The sequence below is a fragment of the Mauremys reevesii genome, linkage group 14 (assembly GCF_016161935.1).
Source record: "Mauremys reevesii isolate NIE-2019 linkage group 14, ASM1616193v1, whole genome shotgun sequence".
Lineage (NCBI taxonomy): Eukaryota > Metazoa > Chordata > Testudines > Geoemydidae > Mauremys > Mauremys reevesii.
In genome coordinates, this window is record NC_052636.1 from 12,773,239 (window position 1) to 12,799,046 (window position 25,808).

Below are 25,808 nucleotides of genomic sequence, written 5' to 3' on the forward strand. Positions count from 1 at the left end.
GCCACCCCCATTGCACCCCTGCCCTCAGCCCTGTCTGCACCCCTGCCCTGCCACCCCCATTGCACCCCCTGCCCCAGCCCTGTCTGCACCCCTCTGCCGCAGCCAGCCCTGTCACCCTCCCCAGCCCCTGTCTGCACCCCTGCCCTGCCACCCCATTGCATCCCCTGCCCTGCCGCCCCCAATTCACCCCCAGCCCTGCCCCCCGCCCCGGTCTGCACCCCCAGCCCTGCACCCCATTGCACCCCTGCCCTGCCCCCAGCCCCTGCCTGCACCCCGTGCCCTGCCCCCAGCCCCTGTCTGCACCCCTGCCTGCACCCCGCCGGAGACAGCCCCTGTCACCCTCCCCAGCCCCTGTCTGCACCCCCTGCCCTGCCCCCCCCATTGCACCCCTGCCCTGCCACCCCCATTGCACCCCTGTCCTGCCCCTAGCCCCTGTCTGCACCCCTGCCCCCAGCCCCTGCCACCCTCCCCAGCCCGTCTGCACCCCTGCCCTGCCACCCCCATTGCACCCCTGCCCTGCCGCCAGCCCCTGTCTGCACCCCTGCCGCCAGCCCCTGCCACACTCCCCAGCCCCTGTCTACACCCCTGCCCTGCCACCCCCATTGCACCCCTGCCCTGCCCCCAGCCCCTGCCACCCTCCCCAGCCCCTGTCTGCACCCCCTGCCCTGCCGCCCCCATTGCACCCCCTGCCCTGCCCCCAGCCCCTGTCTGCACCCACTGCCGCAGCCAGCCCTGTCACCCTCCCCAGCCCCTGTCTGCACCCCTGCCCTGCCACCCCATTGCATCCCCTGCCCTGCCACCCCTATTGCACCCCTGCCCTGCCCCAGCCCCTGTCTGCACCCCTGCCCTGCCCCCATTGCACCCCTGCCCTGCCCCCAGCCCCTGTCTGCACCCCTGCCCTGCCCCAGCCCCTGTCTGCACCCCTGCCTGCACCCCCGCCGGAGACAGCCCCTGTCACCTCCCCAGCCCCTGTCTGCACCCCTGCCCTGCCACCCCCATTGCACCCCTGCCCTGCCACCCCCATTGCACCCCTGTCCTGCCCCCAGCCCCTGTCTGCACCCCTGCCGCCAGCCCCTGCCACCCTCCCCAGCCCCTGTCTACACCCCTGCCCTGCCACCCCCATTGCACCCCTGCCCTGCCCCAGCCCCTGCCACCCTCCCCAGCCCCTGTCTGCACCCCTGCCCTGCCACCCCCATTGCACCCCTGCCCTGCCCCAGCCCCTGTCTGCACCCCTGCCGCAGCCAGCCCCTGTCACCTCCCCCAGCCCCTGTCTGCACCCCTGCCCTGCCACCCCCATTGCATCCCCTGCCCTGCCACCCCCATTGCACCCCCTGCCCTGCCCCAGCCTCTGTCTGCACCCCTGCCCTGCCCCCATTGCACCCCTGCCCTGCCCCAACCCTGTCTGCACCCCTGCCCTGCCCCCAGCCCCTGTCTGCACCCCCTGCCTGCACCCCGCCGGAGACAGCCCCTGTCACCCTCCCCAGCCTCTGTCTGCACCCCTGCCCTGCCACCCCCATTGCACCCCTGCCCTGCCACCCCCATTGCACCCCTGTCCTGCCCCAGCCCCTGTCTGCACCCCTGCCCCAGCCCCTGCCACCTCCCCAGCCCGTCTGCACCCCTGCCCTGCCACCCCCATTGCACCCCCTGCCCTGCCCCCAGCCCCTGTCTGCACCCCTGCCGCCAGCCCCTGCCACCCTCCCCAGCCCCTGTCTACACCCCTGCCCTGCCTCCAGCCCCTGTCTGCACCCCTGCCCTGCCTCCAGCCCCTGTCTGCACCCCTGCCCTGCCACCCCATTGCACCCCTGCCCTGCCACCCCCATTGCACCCCTGCCCTGCCCCAGCCCCTGTCTGCACCCCTGCCCTGCCACCCCATTGCACCCCTGTCCTGCCACGCCCCATTGCACCCCTGCCCTGCCCCAGCCCCTGTCTGCGCCCCTGCCCTGCCCCCATTGCACCCCTGCCTGCCCCCAGCCCCTCTCTGCACCCCTGCCCTGCCCCCATTGCACCCCTGCCCCTGTCTGCACCCCTGCCCTGCCAACCCCATTGCACGCCCTGCCCCAGCCCCATGTCTGCGCCCCTGCCTTGCCACCCCCATTGCACCCCTGCCTTGCCACCCCCATTGCACCCCTGCCCCTGCCTGCCCCCGCCGCAGCCAGCCACTGCCCCCTGCCCAGCCAGCCCCTGCCACCCTCCCCAGCCCCTGTCTGCACCCCTTGCAGTGCCACCCCCATTGCACCCCCTGCCATGCCCCCAGCCCCTGTCTGCACCCCTACCCTGACACCCCATTGCACCCCTGCCCTGCCCCAGCCCCTGTCTGCACCCCTGCCCTCCCATTGCACCCCCTCGCCGCAGCCAGCCCCTGTCACCCTCCCCAGCCCCTGTCTGCACCCCTCTGTGCCCCTGCCACTCCCATTGCACCCCTGCCCTGCCCCAGCCCCTGTCTGCACCCCTGCCCTGCCACCCCCATTGCACCCCAGCCCGTGTCTGCACCCCTTCCTGCCACCCCATTGCACCCCTGCCCCTGCCTGCCCCCCGCCGCAGCCAGCCACTGCCCCTGCCCAGCCAGCCCCTGCCACCCTCCCCCAGCCCCTGTCTGCACCTTGCAGTGCCACCCCATTGCACCCCTGCCATGCCCCCAGCCCCTGTCTGCACCCCTACCCTGACACCCCATTGCACCCCTGCCCTGCCCCAGCCCCTGTCTGCACCCCTGCCCTCCCATTGCACCCCTCGCCGCAGCCAGCCCCTGTCACCCTCCCCAGCCCCTGTCTGCACCTCTGTGCCCCTGCCACTCCCATTGCACCCCTGCCCTGCCCCAGCCCCTGTCTGCACCCCTGCCCTGCCACCCCCATTGCACCCCCAGCCCGTGTCTGCACCCCTTCCTGCCACCCCCATTGCACCCCTGCCCCTGTCTGCGCCCCTGCCCTGCCACCCCCATTGCACCCCTGCCCTCCCCGCCCTGTCTGCACCCCTGCCCTGCCACCCCATTGCACCCCAGCCTGCCCCAGCCCCGTCTGCACCCCTGCCCTGCCACCCCTGCCCTGCCCCTGCCCCTGCCCCAGCCCCTGCCACCCTCCCCAGCCCCTGTCTGCACCCCTGCCCTGCCCCCATTGCACCCCCTGCCTTGCCCCAGCCCCGGTCTGCACCCCTGCCCTGCAACCCACCATTGCACCACCTGCCCTGCCCCCAGCCCCTGTCTGCGCCCCTGCCCTGCCACACCCCATTGCATCCACTGCCCCCAGCCCCGTCTGCGCCCCTGCCCTGCCACCCCCATTGCACCCCTGCCCTCCCCAGCCCCGTCTGCACCCCTGCCCTGCCACCCCCATTGCACCCCTGCCCTGCCCCCAGCCCCTGTCTGCACCCCTGCCCCCAGCCCCTGCCACCTCCCCAGCCCCTGTCTGCACCCTTTGCCCTGCCACCCCCATTGCACCCCTGCCCTGCCCCAGCCCCTGTCTGCACCCCTGCCCCAGCCCCTGCCACCCTCCCCAGCCCCTGTCTGCACCCCTGCCCTGCCCCAGCCCCTGTCTGCACCCCTGCCCTGCCACCCCCATTGCACCCCTGCCTTGCCCCAGCCCCTGTCTGCACCCCGTGCCCTGCCACCCCCATTGCACCCCTGCCCTGCCCCCAGCCCCTGTCTGCACCCCTGCCCCAGCCCCTGCCACCTCCCCAGCCCCTGTCTGCACCTTTGCCCTGCCACCCCCATTGCACCCCTGCCCTGCCCCCAGCCCCTGTCTGCACCCCTGCCCTGCCACCCCCATTGCACACCCTACCCTGCCACGCCCCATTGCATCCCCTGCCCTGCCCCAGCCCCTGTCTGCAGCCCCTGCCCTGCCACCCCCATTGCACCCCCTGCTCCCAGCCCCTGTCTGTGCCCCTGCCCTGCCCCCATTGCACCTCCTGCCCTGCCCCAGCCCCTGTCTGCACCCCTGCCCTGCCACCCCATTGCACCCCTGCCCTGCCCCAGCCCCTGTCTGCACCCCTGCCCTGCCCCCATTGCACCCCTGCCTTGCCCCAGCCCCTGTCTGCACCCCTGCCCTGCCCCCATTGCACCCCTGCCCCTGTCTGCACCCCTGCCCTGCAACCCCATTGCACCCCTGCTCCCAGCCCCTGTCTGCGCCCCTGCCTTGCCACCCCCATTGCACCCCTGCCTTGCCACCCCCATTGCACCCCTGCCAGCCCCCGCCGCAGCCAGCCACTGCCCCTGCCCAGCCAGCCCCTGCCACCCTCCCCAGCCCCTGTCTGCACCCCTTGCCGTGCCACCCCCATTGCACCCCTGCCATGCCCCCAGTCCCCTGTCTGCACCCCTACCCTGACACCCCCATTGCACCCCTGCCCTGCCCCCAGCCCCTGTCTGCACCCCTGCCCTCCCATTGCACCCCCTTGCCGCAGCCAGCCCCTGTCACCCTCCCCAGCCCCTGTCAGCCCCTCTGTGCCCCCTGCCACTCCCATTGCATCCCCTGCCCTGCCCCCAGCCCCTGTCTGCACTCCCTGCCCTGCCACCCCATTGCACCCCAGCCCCTGTCTGCACCCCTTCCCTGCCACCCCCATTGCACCCCTGCCCCAGCCCCTGTCTGCGCCCCTGCCCTGCCACACCCCATTGCACCCCTGCCCCAGCCCCCGTCTGCGCCCCTGCCCTGCCACCCCCATTGCACCCCTGCCCTCCCCTAGCCCCATCTGCACCCCTGCCCTGCCACCCCATTGCACCCCAGCCTGCCCCAATCCCGTCTGCACCCATTGTCATGCCACCCCCATTGCACCCCTGCCCTGCCACCCCCATTGCACCACCTGCCCTGCCCCTGTCTGCACCCCTGCCCTGCCACCCCATTGCACCCCTGCCCTGCCACCCCCATTGCACCCCTGCCGTCCCCAGCCCCGTCTGCTCCCCTGCCCTGCCACCCCATTGCACCCCTGCCCTGCCACCCCCATTGCACCCCAGCCTGCCCCAGCCCAGTCTGCACCCCTGCCCTGCCACCCCATTGCACCCCTGCCCTGCCACCCCATTGCACCCCTGCCCTGCCACCCCCATTGTACCACCTGCCCTGCCCCAGCCCCTGTCTGCGCCCCTGCCCTGCCACCCTCCATTGCACCCTTTCCCCAGCCCCTGTCTGCGCCCCTGCCCTGCCACCCCCATTGCACCCCTGCCCTGCCACCCCATTGCACCCCTGCCCCCAGCCCCGTTTGCGCCCCTACCCTGCCCCAGCCCCTGTCTGCACCCCTCCTGCCACCCCCATTGCACCCCAGCCCCGTCTGCACCCCTGCCCTGCCCCCAGCCCCTGTCTGCACCCCTCGCCACAGCCAGCCTGTCACCCTGCCCCCAGCCCCTGTCTGCACCCCTGCCCTGCCACCCTCCATTGCACCCCTGCCCCCAGCCAGCCCCTGTCTGTACCCCTGCCCTGCCACCCCCATTGCACCCCTGCCCCCAGCCAGCCCCTGTCTGCACCCCTTGCCCTGCCTCCAGCCCCTGTCTGCACCCCTGCCCAGCCACCCCCATTCCACCCCTGCCCCAGCCCCTATCTGCACTCCTGCCCCAGCCAGCCCCAGTCTGCACCCCGTCCTGCCACCCTCCCTGCCTGCCCCTGTCTGCGCCCCTGCCCTGCCACCCCTCATTGCACCCCGCCCGCAGCCCCTGCCTACAGCCACCTCCTGCTCCCAGCTGCTCCCCTGTGAGTGTCTGCCCCCGCTCCTCCCTGCCCACAGCTGCCCCTGCCACCCTCCCCACCCGCAGCCTCTGCCGCCGCCGCCTCCAGCCAGCCCCTGTCTGCACCCCCTGGCCAGAGCCAGCCCCTGCCATCCGTCCTGCCACAGCCCCTGCCACCCCCCTTACCTCCTGCCACAGTCCCTGCCCGCAGCCCCTGCCATCCCCCGACCCCGGAAACAGCCCCTTTCCCCACCACAGCCTGTCTGCACCACCAGCCCACAGCCAGCTCCTGTTGCAGCCAGCCCGTGTCACACTCCCTGCCTCCAGCTAGCCCTGCCCCACGCCCCTGTCTGCAGCCAGCCCCATGTCCACTGGTGCCCTGCAGTTCCCAGGGCACTAACCCTGCACACCTGCTTCAATGAGGGGGGCAGGGAGCAGCTGGGACCCCACATGTGCACACCCGAGGGTGACCAGACAGCGAGTGTGAAAAATCAGGACAGAGGGTGAGGGGTAATAGGATCCTAGATAAGAAAAAGACCCCAAAATTGAGACTGTCCCAATAAAATGGGGACATCTGGTCACCCTAGCACACCCCAGGGAGTGGCTGGGACCCACACATGGGAAACGGAGCTCAGTTCTAGTTCAGGCCCAGCTTTGTAAAAAAGATCTGTAGGTCGGGTTAACATACATCTGTATTTTCCCAGAGATGTCAGGCTTTTAGGTTCTTAAATCGCTGTCTGGGTGGTAAATTTTAAAAATTCCTCCCGGGAAAATACGGACATATGGTAACCCTATTGGTACAAAAAATCCATACTGTGGCACATCTCTTAAATCAGAACTTTTTATAGGGAACCGGTTGTTAAGATTTTAGCAGCTCATCACTGGAAGGGAGGTGCACGTGTCCCCCGTGGGGACTGCCCAGACCCCTGTTTCCCAATCCCAGTTGTTGCCCCCTAACTACCAACACAGTTGCCCCCAACCATCAGTTGCCAGTCACCCGCCCATCCCCCTCTGCTGCCCCCTTCCTTTATCCAGGGACCTTTCAGCTACCCCTCCCCCTCCCTTTTAATCAGCTTCTCAAAGGGCTCCCTGCTGCCCATGGCAATGGTGGGGGTGGGGCAACCATCACTTTGTGTTTATGTATTGGACAGTCGTATAAAATCCAGTCCAACAGTCCCCCTTTTCCACTAGTTCGTTAACAGCAATATAAAATCCCCTCAGATCTTGGTGTTTTTCTCTCATGTTATCAAATACGCAGTTTGTGACACATTTTCTGTACAAATCTCAAAGATTCATATAAAATAACCTAAACGTTTGCCCCACTTCTCTCTAGTTGTCTGTTTCTAATTGAATATGCCCTGAGATTTCCCCCTGTCTCTCTAATTATAAAATACCAAGAAAATCTCAGATTTACACCTTTTCTCAAATTCTTGAACCTGGATATAAAATGTTTGCAAATGTTGCCCATTTCCTCTTTATTCATTTATCAAATATTGATGTGAAACACTCAGATTTTACCTCCTATCAACAACTGATATAAAATCCCTCTGATTTTCCACTTTCCTCTCCTATAATTTGCAAAATGGATCCAAAATCTCTCAGATTTCCACCCTTTCTCTTTCATTTCTGAACGTTGCTCTCAAAGCTCAGGTTTTGACTCTTTCTATGTCATTATCAAATGTCAGTTAAAAATCCTCTCGGGTTTGGGGCTGTTCCCTGTGTTTCTAAATCCCAGCAACTTCTTCCTTCGAGGGAACCTGTTGCCCTGAGTGCTTCTCCATCCTGGATGTTGTAGGGGGTTAAATTGCCCAGAGATCATCTTTCCCGTCTCCTTTGTGAATCATTTGTTCCCTCCTTTATCTCTGTTAAAATGTTTGCCAAAGAAACAGACCAGCCAGATATTTAATACACATCAAAGCCAGAGGCCTCCCCGTTTTTGGGGATCAGTGGTTCCCAGCTAGTAATGGGAGAGTTGGCTGGACCCTTTTCTTTTCTCCAGCTGGCACGGGATGAGGAGGTCACTCTGAGTGCAGTGTGAGTTGAGAAGTATCCCAAGCCCCATGGCAAATGGCCTCTGTGAGGGGTTGCTTCCCACAGTGCTAAGATGCAGCCACCCCTGGGGTGGATCCAGGGTGGCCATTATTTGCTAGTGACAGGCATGGACATTTCTTACCTATTTTGTCCCTCCAGGCCTTCCATTCTCCAGTTCAAGAGACATCCCCCAGGGCTCCCTCTGCTCCTGTGACTGGCCAGCAGGGGGCGGTGGTCACTTTCTATCCACTTCTCAGGCACTGTGAGGTAACAGTGTTGCTGGGTGGGGGTGGGGCTGTGGGGGGAGGTCGCAGCTGAAGGGGTATTGTGGTGGTGGAGGCCTCTGGGTGGCTGGGCAGGGGGTACCCTAGTGAGGATGGTGGGTTCTGGAGATTTGGGGTTTCAGGGGGTGGCTGTGATGTGCCCAGCCCTGAGGCTGTGGGTCCTGGAGGTGGGTATCGCTGGGGGCCTGGTGGCTGCAGAACAGCCGGGGTGGGCGTCTCTTGGGGAGGCGGGACAGGGGGTTAGAGGGAGCCTGGTGCTGTGCCAGGGGCTCTGTCTGGGCTTCCCCCGCAGACTCCTGGGATCGCTGCCCTGCCCAGTGCACAGAGTGTGTGTGGGAGAATCCCCGGCGCTAGGCCAGGGGGTGCCCCTGTAAAGCATCAGGGGATCCCGCAGGGGGGAGGAGGGGGTGCCAGGCAAAGGGCAGGGCAGATCCTGCTGAAGGGCGGGGGGGTCCTAGGCAGGCAGTGAGAGACTGAGTTCCCAGTGGGAGTCCCTTTTGGGGGGTCTCTGGCTGTTGGGGTCTCTAGGTGGGGGGAACCCTTTGGGATTCCCAACCTAGCAAAGAAAATCTGGTGGGGGTTGTCTGGCCGGTGGGGCTCTGAGGGGTATCTGAGTTCCCTGGCCAGGGTCTCTGGGGGCTGGGTCCCAGGGAATATCTGGGTGGGGAGAGCTGGGGCTCTGGGGGCTGCTCCTGACCTCGCTGCTTCTCCCTGATTAGCTTATGCCAGAATCCTGGCTCCAAGCACTGCCCGACATTCCCCGGCCAAGCTCAGTCACTGTGATAACTTTCTAGCCACTCATCAGACACTGTGAGGTGAAATCACAGATTTTTGCTCTTCTCCCCTCTTGAAAACTGCAGGAACTTCCAGTTCCATTGTCCTAGATTGTCCAGTCCTTGTCCTGGATCTGGGGGATGAGGGAGGTGGGAGCGGGGTCAGCACTGCCGCACAATGGTCTCTTCCACAGCGTTCTGGACTCATTCTTTCTGAACTCTGGTTTAATTGAGACCATTGTTAATCCAGAGTCACTGTATGGAAAGACAAGGAGTGGGGCAAATGAGATCAGCAATTCTCCCTGTGAGGAGGGGCTCTCATTAGCTGCTCTCCCCAGAGAGCTAAAGGAGGGAAGCTGCTCAAACGCTCTGTCCCTCTCTGCTCAAGATATTGGGGTCCAGCTTCCTGGGTCAGACGCTGCAGCCTCCATTGTGATCTGGGAGACCAGGCTTAGCAGCTGCTGCTCCCCCAGTGGGGTTCTGTGCTGGGGAGTGACCTTAATTAAAGCTGCTTCTCTGCCCGGCCCAGGGGATGACTTTCTCCAGCTGGTCCTAGCCCCCTAGGGCAGCCCTGGGCCCTGTTAATACTAAATTCTGAGCCAGAGTCTCCAGGTAACTGAAAGACCTCAGGGAAAGTGCTGGGGTCTGGCAAGAAAGTGACTCTGCACAAACAGCCCCTCCTCATTTCTCCTCCCAGTAGCAATTGCCAGGAGAAAATCCAGCCATGGGAGAGCAAAGCCCCCAGGAATGGGACTGTCCCAGACAGAGGGGCAGAGAGAGAGGACAGAGGAAGGAGAGACTGAAAGGGGCAGTGGTAGAAATGAGTGGAGGGAGAGATTTCCAGCTCTCTAGTCCACCCAGACACATGTATTGCTGCATCCCTGGGCAGAACCATTTTCCAGTGAACAAAACAAGGATCAGACAGAGGAAAAGCCAGTTCCTGACTCCATATTCCCCCTGCTGGGGTGTAGCTGCCGTGGGGCAGTGTCCGAGGGAATCCCCCACAGTGACTCCTTTTGGTTCTGCTCTTTTCTAGCCTTGTGTTCAGAGACTTTGTTACGGGGTGAGGGGAGGGAGAAGGGAGGTTAAAAATGTGTCTGGGCTTAGCCTGGCAGGAGGGGCCAGATCTACATTGTAATAAACAGACTGAGCATTTCCCAGCATGGCAGAATCTAGGGTGTCTGTCTGCAGGGAAAAGGCCTGGGGGATTCTGATGTGTAATTAACTAAAACCGGTTCTGAAACGCCCACAACTGCCCTTCTCCCCCAGACAGGCTGCAGAATGACGTCCATGTTTTGCTCCAGCTCATCCCAGCCTGGCATGGGACAGGGAAGAGAAATGGCTGCAGTGGAGCCAACTCAGGTAGAGATTGTCGGGGGGTTGCTGGTGGGTTCCTGCTGGAGGAGAGGGACAGGAAATACACCGGAGATGGGAAGGTTTGCACAGTCTGGTTTGGAGGTTGGAGCGGGGCAGGAAATTCACAGCGTGGGGAAAGGAGGAGGCCAGGGTGTGGCAAACCTGCTGGGAGTTATTTAATAAGTGGCCTAGATTCTAGGAACAGACCCTGGAGGTTGGGAGGTGGAAATGCCCTAATTTGTGAAGAAAGAAAATAGCCCACCTCCATGGAGCTAGTCAAACTGACCAGACTCCCAGTGCTGGAGCCTGAGCTCACTAACCAGCGGCTGCTGTGAGATATGAACGGGGCACCCATGAGTCAGGCTTATTGGAGCTGCCTCTCCCTTCATATCCCGCTCCTCACAATGGGGAGGTTATTGGGCTTCCTACCAGGGAGCTCTCCCTGGACCCTGCTAGGGGCTCCATCTCCTGTATCAGTCGGTGGCTGGTAGGTGTGTGATGGATCTGCTGGGAGAGACAAGGGGCTCTCGCTTCGTCCCCTCACCCTGGTATTTGCTGGATACCCTGAGTGGGGTCAGGCTGGGACCCTGTTGACTGTGATCCACCCAGAGCTTCCATTTGATTCGCTCCTCTCTGCCACAAATAGTGGGGTTGTGAGTGGGGCAGCAGGTGCTAAGTGTTGGACTCTTGCTCTTTCAGGGGCCGGTGACCTTCAAGGAGGTGGCTGTTCATTTCACCAAGGAAGAGTACACTCTGCTGGACCCCACTCAGAGAGCCCTCTACTGGGATGTCATGCAGGAGAACTATGAGACTGTGACCTCGCTGGGTAAGGGTTCCTGTCCCCTCCGTTCTTGGAAGGGGAAATGAAGAGTTAAGGTTCACGCCAGACCCACAATGCCACCTCTACTCTGTCCTGTTTCAGCATCACCCCAATATGCCAGTGACACACACACACTACCAGAGACCCTCCCCTGCTGCCGAACACTTTGGGAACAGAGCACAGGAGCCGTATCGCACAGTGTCAAATAGCTCCTCTTTACTCAAGTAAAACTGGGGGTTAGGTCCAGTGTAATGAACAGAAGCTTCCCCCGGCTTTCTCTCAAACCCTGAGCCTTCTCTACCCAAACCAGAATGGGCTTGGTATGTAACAAGCAGGCAGCTGGAGTCAGAGCTGCTGGTCCAGGGTTACTTTTCACACAGACACTTGGTGCGTCCTTGAATGCTGGCTGGGGGTATCCAGACAGGGGATCTCCAGCAGCAGAACACTGAATCTCACCCAGGGTTACAGATGACACAACTCACTGATCTTGATTGCGCCCCAGCATGTGAAAATGGCCTAGGTTGGTAGTGACATTTCTTGAGACATGCAGAGTCTTGCTCCCATATCACCAGGTGTAATAACAATAACAGGAAAGGCCGAATATGGAAAACTGATTGTTCAGCTTGCTTTTGACCTGCATCATATTTTGCAATATATTCCAAGTAAGGAAATTAACGTGCAACGTATGTGTCATTGTTTGGGGTTTTAAGCTTTAAAAGGCTTGTGTGATTTTTAGCTCAGGGGGACAGTATTCCAATAGCTGTTGCTCCCTGTGCACTTTTAACCAAGAAAAGAGCCTCAGGCTGAGCTGATTCAAAATCAGTCATGTGGTTGTTTTCCACAACAGCTTCAAGAGGTCCCTGTGATGGAATGTAAATGTCTTCTTCACACCTTCCCCCTGCAAGAGAATGGCTGTTTGACCAGCTGTTTGCCTTGCTGTCTCTGAGGAACTGCTCTGTGGGTGTTCCCCAGAATTGTAACTTTTTCAGTAATATCATACAGTAAAATCTCATAACTTTACATACAGTGTTACTACACATTTTAACAGTAGGATAATATTCAGTAGGTTACGCGTTTTCAAATGATACCTCACAATCCATACTGTGTACAAAATTGATCATAATTTTCTAGAAGAGTGAACACAGGGGTATAGACTGACACAGTGTCTGTGTGTGTGTTCCCAGCAGATATGTGGGTATTTCAATCCCTCATAAGCATAGTGTTCAGCATCTTCAAGGACCTGGGGTACTGGTCCTGGGAATTCACTGGTTTATCAAGTGTGACACTGTATGGAATTGTGAGACACTTTGGTATTAATAATAAAATAATAATATAATCTGATAAAATTGCAATGAATCGTGCTAGATATGCCATGTAAGGTGTCAGTGAAAATGTTATGATTTGCCAAGTATGATAATATTGTTTCTATGTTTGTATCACCTTTGTATTGTGAGTTATAGATATGTAGGGTATATCTATAACTATATCTATACCGAATGGCTGGGCAGCAGTTCTGCAGAAAAGGACCTAGGGGTTACGGTGGACGAAAAGCTGAATATGAGTCAACAGTGTGCCCTTGTTGCCAAGAAGGCTAATGGCATTTTGGATTGTATAAGTAGGGGCATTTCCAGCAGATCGAGGGACGTGATCATTCCCCTTTACTCAGCACTGGTGAGGCCTCATTTGTAGTACTGTGTCCAGTTTTGGGCCCCACACTACAAGAAGGATGTGGATAAATTGGAGAGAGTCCAGCGGGGGGGCAACAAAAATGATTAGGGGGCTGGAGCACATGACTTATGAGGAGAGGCTGAGGGAACTGGGACTGTTTAGTCTGCAGAAGAGAAGAATGAGGGGGGATTTGATAGCTGCTTTCAACTACCTGAAAGGGGGTTCCAAAGAGGATGGATCTAGACTGTTCTCAGTAGTAGAAGATGACAGAACAAGGAGTAATGGTCTCAAGTTGCAGAGGGGGAGGTTTAGGTTGGACATTAGGAAAAACTTTTTCACTAGTAGAGTGGTGAGGAACTGGAATGGGTTACCTAAGGAGGTGGTGGAATCTCCTTCCTTAGAGGTTTTTAAGGTCAGGCTTGACAAAGCCCTGGCTGGGATGATTTAGTTGGGTTTGGTCCTGCTTTCAGCAGGGGGTTGGACTAGATACCTCCTGAGGTCCCTTCCAACCCTGAGATTCTATGATTCTGTATTTCCAGACTTGTGCAGTGTTTCTGGGTGACACCCCCAGACATATTGACATCAACACTGCCTAGCCTGTTTGATGGCCCATTGAGGGTCATCAGCTGTACAATGAGCCCATGGAAAGGACCAAGGGGATACACCTATTGAGTCAGCAAGACATGTCAGGGTATGCCTGTCTACTGAGAACTCCAAGGCTTTTCCATGCCACATGCTGTGAATCTTGTGTTTGGGACACAGGAAGTACAAGCCACATGGCAAAAGGAATATAAAGGGCAGCTGCATCATCTCCATTTTATCTGCAATCCCCCTTCCTACCTCTGGAGCAACTTCTCTACAAACTGAACTCTGGAACAAAGGACTGAATGACCCATCCAATCTGTGGATGTGTTCCAGATGGACTTTCAAGCCAACAACTCACCAATACTACTAAGAATGGGGGGAGGGATAGCTCAGTGGTTTGAGCATTGGCCTGCTAAAAACAGGGTTGTGAGTTCAATCCTTGAGGAAGCCACTTAGGGATCTGGGGCAAAAATTGGTCCTGCTAGTGAAGGCAGGGGGCTGGACTCAATGACCTTTCAAGGTCCCTTCCAGTTCTAGGAGATTGGTATATCTCCAATTATTACCTAACCTGATATATCAGTTTTGGAATGTATCTGACTGCTTTCCCATTTAACGTCTTTCTGTCTTTCTTTCGTTTAAACCTTTAGTTTAGATGCTAAAGGATTGGCTGGAAGGATGGAATTTTGGGTAATATCCAAACCTATCCTGACCTGGTGATGTGGGTGACCCTTTGGGGTCAGAGGAACACTTTGTTTATGTGAGCAGAGTTTTTAAATAACCTCTCACTGTACTGGACTTAGTTGCTGATTAGGAGCCAGAGAACTGGGATGGAATAAAGGGGGCCGTGTGATTTCTTTTTTCAGCTTCTCGATAACCCATGTGGGGGATCAGAAGCACAGCTGGTGACTGGTCGGTGAGTTTAACTTCAGTGTTAACCAGCAGTTTTGGGAGCATCTGCTCTCCCTTTTTCAGCCTGCCCTAACTTTGGCATTTTCAGTGAGAACTGCCCCTGGCCCACCAGGTCACACTAAGCACTGAAGTTAAATTAATAGAATGTTTTTTTATGACCAAGTCTTATGAAATCAACTGAATTCCTTTGTTTTCTTTCATCTGAGCAGGGTTTCTAGTTTTCCAGCATGATGTGATCTCCCAGCTGGAACAAGGGGAAGAGCCATGCGTCCCAGACCTCCAGGGTTCAGAGGAAAGAGAGATCCTGAGATCTCCCTGCACAGGTGAGGAAACATTAAACCACCTCAGAATCTGTAAGTGCCTGAAGGAAACATCTGGGATGCCCAACAAAGCCCTTGGGAGGTCTCTCAGTTCATTATTGTCCCTAGCAGGGGTTATATCCTCAGGGTAAATATAGTTCTTCTTCGAGTGCTTGCTCATATCCATTCCAGTAAGTGTGCACGCGCTGCGTGCACGCTCGTCGGAAGATTTTTAGCCTAGCAACACTCGGTGGGTCAGCTGGGCGCCCCCTGGAGTGGCGCCGCTATAGCACCGGATATATACCCCTGCCGACCCATCCGCCCCTCAGTTCCTTCTTACCGCCCGTGACGGTCGTTGGAACTGTGGAGAGTGGCTTTGCTGACCTCCACATCCCTAGCTTCTTGGAGTTATTTACCCTTTATCGTGTATATAGTTCAAGCTCTTGTAGTTATAGTTAGTTTTAGTACGTTTTTTCATAGTTAGTGTATATAGTTAAGCGGGGGATTGGGGGAGTAGCCCCCTTTCCTCCAACCCGGTGCGGGCTCATGCCCAAGGCGCCGGGATTTAAACCCTGCTCGGCGTGCTAGAAGCCGATGCCGGTGTGGGATCCTCATGACTCCTGCCTAAAGTGTTTAGGAGAATCCCACTTGACAGACAAGTGCCGAATTTGCAAATCGTTCAAGCCAAGAAGGAGCGGGACTTCCGACTAAAGCAGCTCCTTATGGAATCGGCCTTTAGTCCCACGGTGCCGGCACCGACCGCCCAACAGACCGCATCGGTGAGGAGCGCACCTTCAGCACCGTATCGCTCTGGTACCAAGAAGGACTCCTGGCACTGACATCTGCGGCACGGCTCTCGGCACCGCTCCCTTTCCCGATGGGAAACGATGTACTGCTCCGACCCCATCCTCGCAAAGGCAAGCATCAAAGTCCGTCCGTCAGACCCCAGTAACGGCTGCGGCACTGTCAACACAGGCACCGCAGTTGGCAGCTGCTCCTAGCGCGGCACCGTCGATTCTGGTACCGCAAGGGCTGTTGAGTCCGGTGCCACATAGCTCCCCGGCTGACGCTGTGATCGAGCTCGCTCTCCCTTCTACGCCGGAGACATTCTCAATGGCAAGAGAGCTCATCATGCTGATGGAGTCAATGCAGCCTCAACCCCCGGCACTGCCGGTGTGGGTTATCCAATCCATCGGCAAGCCGGCCCTCATAAGGCCTCCTTCTGTTGGTCCACCGGAGAGATGTCTTTCCAGGTCTCGGTCTCGGAGACATTCCCGCTCCCGCCGTTCCCAATCCCGGCACCGCTCGCAGTCCCGGCACTGCTCTCCATCGCGGTACTGGTCGTACTCGCGGAGATGTTCAAGATGTCGATCACCGGACAGATACTCCCGGTACCGATCCGGCTCTCGGTACCGATCTCAGTACCGTGCGTCCCGCAGTCACTCTCGGCACAGGGACTCGAGATCCCGGTCGACCTCCCGGCACTGGCACAGTAGAAGGTCCCGGTTTCGTTCGCAGCACCGACAAAACTGGTACCGCTCACTGGTACCGCCCCATGACCGCATGTCAGCAACAGCAGTACCTTACCAGGGTCTCTCGGCCCCGCCGTGTCCTTCGAGACACACATCAATATCGTCTCGGCCTGGGAGTGCTTCTTACCGCCAGGACCGGGCATCTGATATTCCGTGCCACCATCCAGAGGCACAAAGCCAGGAGCAAGGTCCTCATCAATGGGCCTTTTGGACTCCGTGGGCATATCACGAGGCCCAAGGTGCCCCACTTGTGGCTCAACGCTCCGGCCCCTCAGAGCACAGGGTTCCTGAAGCGACTGTAAGCCATCCTCCTCCCGCGGGCACGGACGAGGATCCACTTCAATCTGCAGACCCTGAGATTCCACCAGATGCAGATGGTGCTCTGCCGGTCCATGACCCACCTCAGGATCCGTTGGTACCGGGCCTCTCCTCCTCCTCCTCTCCTGATGAGGCAGTGGCAGGAACATCCTCCTCTGGTCCTCCGCCTATTGACCTCCGGGCCCATCAAGACCTCTTGCGGAGAGTAGCACAAAACATGAATTTGCCAGTGGAGGAGGTTGCTGAAATAGAGGACCCTGTCATAGACATATTATCGGCGGATGCGCCCCTTCGAGTGGCTCTCCCATTCATCCGCACTATTCAAGCCAATGCAGACACAATTTGGCAATCCCCAGCTTCTATTACACCTACAGCTAGGGGAGTAGAGAGAAAATATATGGTCCCCGCCAAGGGGAAATATATGGTCCTACACCCACCCACCTCCCTGCCCCCTGGTTGTCCAATCCATGAACGAACAGGAGCGTCATGGCCAGCAAGCACCGGCTCCTAAGGCGAAGGAGGCGAGGCACATGGACCTCCTAGGCCGTAAGGTCTACTCGGCTGGAGGCCTCCAACTTAGGGTGGCAAACCAGCAGGCCCTCCTAAGTCGTTATAATTTTAATACGTGGGTGTCTGTGGGGAAGTTTGCACAACTCCTTCCCCAGGAGTCCCACGCAGAGTTTACGGCCCTACTAGAGGAGGGTAAAAAAGTGGCGAGAACTTCCCTCCAGGCCTCTCTGGATGCAGCGGACTCAGCAGCCAGAACGCTTGCGTCCGGGGTAACGATGAGACGCATCTCCTGGCTACAAGCTTCAGGCCTTCCCCCAGAATTGCAGCAGACAATTCAGGATTTACCTTTTGAGGGCCAGGGCCTTTTCTCGGATCTGCGCAGAGCCTCAAGGACAATCGAGTCATAATGCGCTCGTTGGGTATGCACACGCCGGTGACCCAACATAGGTCCTTCTGGCCCCAACCATACCGCCCTTATAACCAGCCTAGACCGCGCCAGAATACGACCAGACGGCGCGGCAGGGGCAATCGGTGGAGACAGTCTGGCCTTCAGGGAAACCAAAGTCAAGCGCCCCCTAAACCACCTACGGGGCCAAAACAAAACTTTTGATGGGATGTTTGAGGACGGCCCACCAGTTTCCCTGCCGGATCCTTCTCCCTCCTTCTTCAACCGCCTCTCCCATTTCCTCCCTGCATGGTCCCAGCTCACCTCCGACCGTTGGGTCCTTTGCACGGTGGAAACAGGATACCACCTCCAATTTGTTTCTCCACCCCCATCCCACCCTCCCCACCCGTCCGTCTTCAGGGACCCCTCTCACGAGCAATTCCTCTTACAAGAGGTTCAGGCGCTCCTAACGCTGGGAGCCATAGAAGAGGTGCCAGAGGGCATGAGGGGCAAGGGGTTCTATTCCCGCTACTTTTTAATCCCCAAGGCAAAGGGTGGTCTACGACCGATCCTCGACCTGCGAGAACTCAACAAATTCATGATAAAGCTCAAGTTCCGCATGGTATCCTTGGGGACCATCATCCCATCCCTGGATCCGGGAGACTGGTATGCCGCCCTCGATATGAAGGACGTGTATTTCCATATCGCCATTTACCCGCCGCACAGACGGTTTCTCCGTTTTGTGGTCAACCAACAGCACTTCCGGTTCACGGTGCTTCCCTTTGGTCTTTCCGCGGCCCCGAGAGTCTTCACCAAATGTATGGCCGTTGTAGCTGCCTCCCTCCGCCGTCGTTGAATACACGTCTACCCGTACCTCGACGATTGGCTCATTCGAGGGACTTCCCAGGTGCAAGTATCACAGCACCTGTGTGTCGTCAAAGACCTCTTTGGGAGGCTCGGCCTCATGATCAATGTAGAAAAGTCTACCCTGACTCCAACGCAGAGAATAGACTTTACTGGAGCAGTTCTGGACTCCAATCTGGCCAGGGCCTGCCTTCCTCTGCCACGTTTTCAGTCAATGTCTTCGATCATTTGAAGTTTTCAATCCTTCCCGACAACGTCGGTGCGCACCTGCCTCAGTCTATTAGGTCACATGGCGTCCTGCACCTTTGTGACCAAGTACGTGAGACTGCGACTTCGGTGCTTCCAAACCTGGCTTGCTTCTCTATACCGTCCACACAGAGACAATATAGATTCGGTGATCACTATCCCCAGGACGGTTCTCGACTCCCTCACTTGGTGGCTGGACCTCACTGTAGTTTGCGCAGGGATGCCGTTCCACCCTCCTCAACCCTCGGTGGCACTAACCACAGACCCATCATCTCTGGGTTGGGGTGCCCACCTCGGGAACCTTCACACTCAAGGCCTCTGGTTGCCCCAGGAGCTGACCCTGCATATCAATGTCAGGGAGCTGAGGGCAGTCCGTCTAGCATGCCAGGTGTTTCGGGTCCATCTACAAGGCCGCTGTGTATCTGTGTTCACAGACAACACGACGACCATGTATTACATAAACAAGCAGGGCGGGGCGCGCTACTCCCTACTTTGCCAAGAAGCCACTCACCTGTGGAACTTTTGCATAGCCCACTCAATCGATTTGGTAGCGTCTTTTCTCCCAGGAGTCCAGAACACTCTGGCAGATCGCCTCAGCAGATCCTTCCTGTCTCACGAATGGTCGATCCGTCCTGACATCATCCATTCCGTTTTCCGGAGGTGGAGCTTTACCTGCATAGACCTCTTTGCCTCCCGAGAGAACAGGAAATGCCAGGTGTTCTGCTCCTACCAAGGACGCTCCCCAGGCTCCCTCTCAGACGCATTCCTCCTCCTGTGGACAAGGCACCTATTTTATGCCTTTCCGCCGTTTCCCCTTGTTCACAGAGTCCTTCTCAAGCTCCGCAGGGACAGAGCCAACCTGATCCTCATTGCTCCAGCATGGCCGAGGCAGCACTGGTACACCCTGTTGTTCGACCTCTCAGTGGCGGATCCGATTCCCCTGCTACTGTGGCCGGACCTCATAATACAGGACTTTGGCAGGCTTCACCACCCAGACCTGCAGTCCCTTCGTCTCACTGCATGGCTCCTGCGTGGCGGAACCAATCCGAGCTCTGCTGCTCTGCTTTGGTACAACAGGTCCTCTTGGGAAGTAGGAAGTCTTCCACTAGGACGACTTATCTCGCCAAGTCGAAGCGTTTCTCACACTGGTGCGATCAGAGTAACTTGGTCCCAGGACAGGTTTCCATCCCTACTATCCTGGATTGTCCCTGGTCTCTCAAAGAGCAGGGCCTGGCGGTCTCTTCTATAAAGGTTAATCTGGCAGCTATTTCCGCCTTCCACCCAGGTGAAAGTGACTGTTCAATTTTCTCTCACCCCATGGTTTCCAGGTTCCTTAAGGGACTGGAACGGTTGTACCCCCAAGTCCATCACCCAGCCCCCACCTGTGATCTAAACCTGGTGTTGACCAAGCTTATGGGGGCCCCCTTCAAGCCTATGGCCACATGTTCCCTGCTGTACCTTTCCTGGAAGAAAGGTCGCTATCACCTCGGCGCTATCACCTCGGCGAGGCGAGTCTCGGAGCTTCGTGCCTTGACGGCTGATCCCCCTTATACGTCTTCCATAAGGACAAGGTGCACCTGCGGCCACACCCCTCTTTCCTCCCTAAGGTGGTGTCTGCTTTTCATGTCAATCAAGACATCTTCCTCCCAGTTTTTTCCCCAAAGCCGCACTCATCGCGCAGGGAATAACTACTACATACTTTGGATGTCCGTAGGGCTCTCGCCTTTTATATAGAGAGAACAAAACCCTTCCGGCGTTCACCTCAGCTCTTTGTAGCGGTGGCAGACCACATGAAGGGCATGCTGGTCTCTTCCCAACGGATCTCATCTTGGGTAACATCCTTCATCAGAACGTGCTACAAACTGGCTCACGTTCCCGCTAGCCATCTCACCGCCCATTCTACACGGGCGCAGGCCTCTTCTGCCGCCTTCCTGGCTCATGTCCCCATCCAGGAAATATGTAGGGCGGCTACCTGGTCATCGATTCACACCTTTGCCTCACACTACGCATTGGTCCAACAATCCAGAGACGATGCAGCCTTTGGCTCAGCAGTTTTGCATTCTGCGACGTCTCACTCCGACCCCACCGCCTAGGTAAGGCTTGGGAATCACCTAACTGGAATGGATATGAGCAATCACTCGAAGAAGAAAAGACGGTTACTCACCGTTGTAACTGTTGTTCTTCGAGATGTGTTGCGCATATCCATTCACCTCCGCCTCCTTCCCCATTGTCGGAGTAGCCGGCAAGAAGGAACTGAGGAGTGGACGGGTCGGCAGGGGTATATATCTGGCGCTATAGCGGCACCACTCCAGGGGGCGCCCAGCCGACCCACCGAGTGTTGCTAGGGTAAAAAACTTCCGACGAGCGTGCACGTGGCGCGCGCACCTAACTGGAATGGATATGAGCAACACATCTCAAAGAACAACAGTTACAATGGTGAGTAACCATCTTTTTCAGTGTGACGGGTTTGGGATGTGAGGATGTGACCCTTCGCTTCCCAGCTTATGGCTGCCCCTGCTGCTTAGCCAAAGGCCTTAGCCTAAGAACAAGGCCTCAGACTGTCACAGTAAGAGAAGGCCCTTACAAATACAGACAGTGATTTTGATACTTTGTTTTCATACTCCTGTAAGTAGCTAAGTGATAAAAAATACACCTAAGTTCTTAAACTATAGACTTTACAGGCAGGCCTGAATATTTCTATTTTAACAGTGGGGTCTATCCCTTCCCCCATTCTGTGTCTGTCTTGTCTATTCAGATTGTAAATTCTTCAGGGCATGGGCCATCTACTGTTCTCTGTTTGTACTTTGCCGAGCACAATGGGGACCCACTGTTAGTCGGTCCTTAGGCACTAAGGTAATGCATATGATTTATAATCATAATAACTCTCCTGCCACTTTGAGCCAAGGAAGCTGGCCTTGGGATGTTACTGCTTAAAAATGAGCTGGGGGTTAAAACCATGGAATATTCTTTGTGACAAGTATCCCACAAATTTCACTGACCTCCCTCGTTTTCTTTACCTGCAGTAGGGTTTCCAAATTCCAAACCTGATGTGATCTCACAGATGGAACGAGGGGAACAGCCGTGGGTCCCAGACCTCCAGGGCTCTGAGAAAGAACTGCTTCCAAGAGCTGCCTTCACAGGTGAGGAATTGGTTAAACCAACTCAAAAACTGTGTGGGAATGCAGAAAACATTCGGGATGCCCTACAAAGATCCTGTGAGCTCTCCAAGTTCAGGATTGTTCCCTGCAGATGTGGAATCATTATGGCAGATGTCAGTCAGAATAGGAGGAAGCCATGAGTGACAACTGGCAGCAGGTCCCTCCCCAGTCTCGCTTTCCCCCGAGTGTTCTTGTGAGATGCAGACCAAAACTGATCCCTTCCTCTCTCTTCTGTGGAAGGGTTTGGGGAAAATCAGCACCTGATAGGTTTGATCTCTCCCACACTTATTTTGGATTGTTCATCCCTTTTACCATTCCTCTCTCTGAGATTTTCTTTCTTTCCGGCAAAGGGAGTGACCTGTGTCTGGATTCTCTCTGTCTCCCATCAGGTGATGGGATGGTGAGTCAGAATGAGGAGGAGAAACCCCAGCAGGAAGATGCTGAGCAAGGAGAACCACATGGAACTTTATCAGGAAGATCCAAAGGGAATGTTTCTGGGAGTTGTCCACTCGCAGAAAAAACAAAAGCCTGTGAGACTCAGCAGAGGCCAGAGGAAAACTTTAGTAGCCACTCAGACCTTATAACAAGTGACAGAATTAACTTGGAAGAGACACACTACATGTGCCATGAGTGCGGGAAAAGCTTCAATTGGAGCTCTGCCCTTATCAGACATCAGAGAATCCACACAGGGGAGACGCCCTACAAATGTTCTGAGTGTGGGAAAAGCTTCAATCGGCGCTCTACCCTTATTAGACATAAGAGAATCCACACAGGGGAGACGCCCTACACATGCTCTGAGTGTGGGAAAAGCTTCAATCAGAGCTCTGTCCTGAGTACACACAGGAGAATCCACACAGGGGAGAAGCCCTACACGTGCGCTGCATGCAGGAAAAACTTCAATCAGAACTCAGACCTTATTAGACATCAGAGAATCCACACAGGGGAGACGCCCTACACATGCTCTGAGTGCGGGAAAAGCTTCAATCAGAGCTCTGTCCTGAGTACACACAGGAGAATCCACACAGGGGAGACGCCCTACAAATGTTCTGAGTGCGGGAAAAGCTTCAAGCGGCGCTCAAACTTTATTAGACATCAGAGAATCCACACAGGGGAGACGCCCTACACGTGCTCTGAGTGCAGGAAACAGGGGCGGCTCTAGGCACCAGCAAACCAAGCTGTTGCCTAGGGCGGCCAAATCTAGGGGGCGGCAGGCTGGGCCGGTGGACCTGCCGCAGTCATGCCTGCGGGAGGTCCACGGGCGCCGCGGACGACCGGACCGGCCGCAGGCTGGCCTGGGGCGGGGGCGCTCGGCCCGCGGCCCGGCTGGACCCCCCGCCGGCATGACTGCGGCAGCTCAAGCGGAGCCGCCGGACCCGCGAACCGTCCGCAGCCGTGCCCGCGGGAGGTCCGCTGTTCCCGCGGCTCCGGTGGAGCTCCCGCAGTCATGCCTGCGGCAGGTCCGCTCGTCCCAGGGCTCCGGTGGACCTGCCGCGGGAGCTCAACCAGAGCCGTGGGAAGAGGGGACCCGCCGCGGGACCGAGGAAGGGCGGCGCAGCACACCGCGCTGCCTGGGGCAGCCTATTTTCTAGAGCCGCCCCTGGCAGGAAAAGCTTCAATCAGAACTCAGACCTTATTAGACATCAGAAAATCCACATGAGAGAGAACTGTAATAAATCCCTTTACTAGGCCTGGGCAAAATTTAAAAAAAAAATCACATTTCCTAATTCCCACATAGTGATTTTTGCACCATCTTCACCGTGGTCTCTCAGCTCCCCCAGATGAGTTACCTGCTTCTGCCTTTTGCAGCTCACCCTTCTTTGGGGTCAGTGTGATCTTTTCTATCAACTCCTTTCCTTTTGAGCCAGGAATGTTCATCAGCTCCTGGAGGTTTGATCCCAACAAGGTACAGTGAGGCAAAAAGTATCTGTGCCTTACATCCACTAGGGCTGTACATGGCGTTGTCTGCTCAAGTTAGTGATCTTGATGTAAAAAGACAATTATAGTTGTAGAACAGATGCCCAGGTGCAGTGGTTGGCATTAGCTTTCCCCTTCAACTGACCTAAATTCCATCACTTTTCCTAGTCTAAACAAACCCTGAGCATCACGGTTATACTGTTCCCCCATTTCAAAGCCATTGTTAGTCATCGAGTTCCCCTTTTGGAAATAAATTGTTTCATTCCCAGTTGCTCTGATGTTGTTTCAAGTTGTGTTGGAGAGCAGATATTTTTTTCTACCATTTTTCTCACTTAAAATATATTGAACTAATACAAAGAGCAGGAACAGGGCAGGGATAGGAAAAATTGTCATTTCACCCTCTGTAAAAACAGTAAATCAGAGGGATTCCCAACGAGAGGCGTACAGCTTTCTGCACCGGGACTACAGCCCCATGGTGCCAGTGTAGACACCCTGGTCGATTACAGTGCTGTGATTGGCCTCCGGGAGGTATCCCACAATCCCTGTTCTCGCTTCTCTGGTCTTTGGTTTGAATTCTACTGCACTCCCTCAGGTGACCAACCGTGAACCCCACCCCTTAAATTCCTTGGGAATTTTGAAAGTCCCACTTCTACAGAGACTAATTATGGTTACAGACCCATCCTGAAATTAGAGCAGGATATTGTAAAGCTTTATCTCATAGTACAGTAACACAATTCAAACCTGTCGGCACAGAGGAGAAAGCACTCCTTCAGTTCACATTTATTGCTACTGATCTCACTGACAAACTTCCTTTTCTCTGTGCTGCTCCAGCTGTTTTCCCTCTGTTCCCTTCCAGCTGTGGTGATGGGACTGCAGCAGCTCCCCAGGGCCAGCTTTGCTCTTTCACTTACATCCTTCACTTGTTTGGACAGAGCTGTGTCTGCCCCCAGTTTAATTCACATCTGAGACCTCGGGTACCAGCAGATCGTTACAAAGGCTAAATTCCCATCACCATCAGTGGGAGGTTATCCTGGGCTGCCAGGGCTGCAGGATTTAGCCCATGGTTGGTCAAGGTGCTACAGCAGCTGCACTCTTACATTGTGAGTCCTGTAGCTTAATACCAAACTGCTCTGCCATAGTCTGCAGGGGGCCTGACTTGCTGATAATCTGGCAGAAGAGAGACCCTGGAGTAGAGAAGGAAAATGTCCTCAGCAATCACAGCTGGCAGGAGCAGGGAAGGTTCGGTTTATTTTTAAACTCCTCTCCCTGCTCAAGCCTTTAATCATTCCTGTGGCTCTTCTCTGAACCCTCTGCAATTTATTAGGGACAACAACCAACCAACCAAACCAGGCTGTTCTGCCCGACGTAACAGTCTATTGCCTTTCAAAGCTGACTATAAATCAGCTCGTTCTATTCACCCAAGAGTTCCACTTTAAGGGCTTTTTGTTTTCTAGTTCCAATCAAATCCTGTGCAACAGCATCATTGTTAACTCATCATCTGGTCACTTCACATTCACAGGGTCACAAAGTGGGCAGGTCTAAGTCTTTCCTCCCACACCAACATGAAAAAAATCAGTGACAGAAAATGCCCTAAAGCGCCTCTGCTGCCTTGCACAACAGCCTGGGGAAATACACGAGGGGAAGTGCTTTCCTCTTTACTCCTGACACCGGGTAACATTTCTGTCTGTCCTTGAGATCCTGCCACAGGGACAGGCTTGAGGATGCAAATGACATGTTAAGGCTTCGTTGGTTTGCACGTTCCTTTACTCCTTCATTAGTGATAAAGGTGCGTGAGCGTGAAATAATCCCACTCTGACTTTCACACTGGAGGCAATTTTCAGGCTCACAATAAAAAAACACAAATTTCTTTCTAACCTGAGCAAGTTGAATCGAGTCGTTGCGAGATGATAAATCCAGAGCCCCAGGCTGACTTTCTGTCATCACATGTTTTTAGAGTAGATCACATTCACGGGGTGGGGCTCCTGCTGGGAAGTGTCTCTCCAGTGGCAGCACCCAGTGCACATTCCCCACTTACAAACTCATCTTCAGTATATCGGCCACTGAACCTAGCGAGGGGGGAGGGTCCCAGTGGTTGGGCTCCAGCCCCTGGATCCCGAGCCTGGCAAGCCCGAGTCAGCCGGCCTGGGCCAGCTGTGGGGTTTAATTGCACTGCAGACATACATGGGTGTCACAATCCCAGCTTTCTCCTCAGGGAATCAAGCCCTCGCCCCCCCCCCCATGACAGGCAGGGAGCGTCGCCACTGTACTCGTGAGGTCGGAACTGACACTGCCCCTGCACAGGGACCCAGGGGAGCGGCTCCTTGGCCAGCTGTGGCTGGCAGGAGACCCAGCGAGGCAGGAGCTGCTCTGGGTTCTCGGCAGGGGAGAGTAACTGGGAGAAGGGGGGAGTTTGTCTCTCATTTACAGGGAGCTTTGCCAGAGTGGAGCCTGTAGGTCACATGCTGGGGGGCTGTGACGGGCACACAGGCTCCGTGCTCTGGAACAGCTCGGAGTCAAACCC

The 25,808-nt window shown here is 56.7% G+C and overlaps 1 long non-coding RNA gene and 1 pseudogene across 1 annotated transcript; one reads left to right on the plus strand and one right to left on the minus strand.

Annotated features, from left to right (window-relative positions):
• Positions 1–25,808, minus strand: part of LOC120381498 — a 384,534-nt pseudogene that overhangs the window by 318,881 nt on the left and 39,845 nt on the right.
• LOC120381630 lies at positions 14,331–21,825 on the plus strand. The gene is made up of 3 exons (XR_005588108.1): positions 14,331–14,384; positions 21,239–21,355; positions 21,763–21,825. It is a non-coding gene; the product is annotated as an uncharacterized LOC120381630 (long non-coding RNA).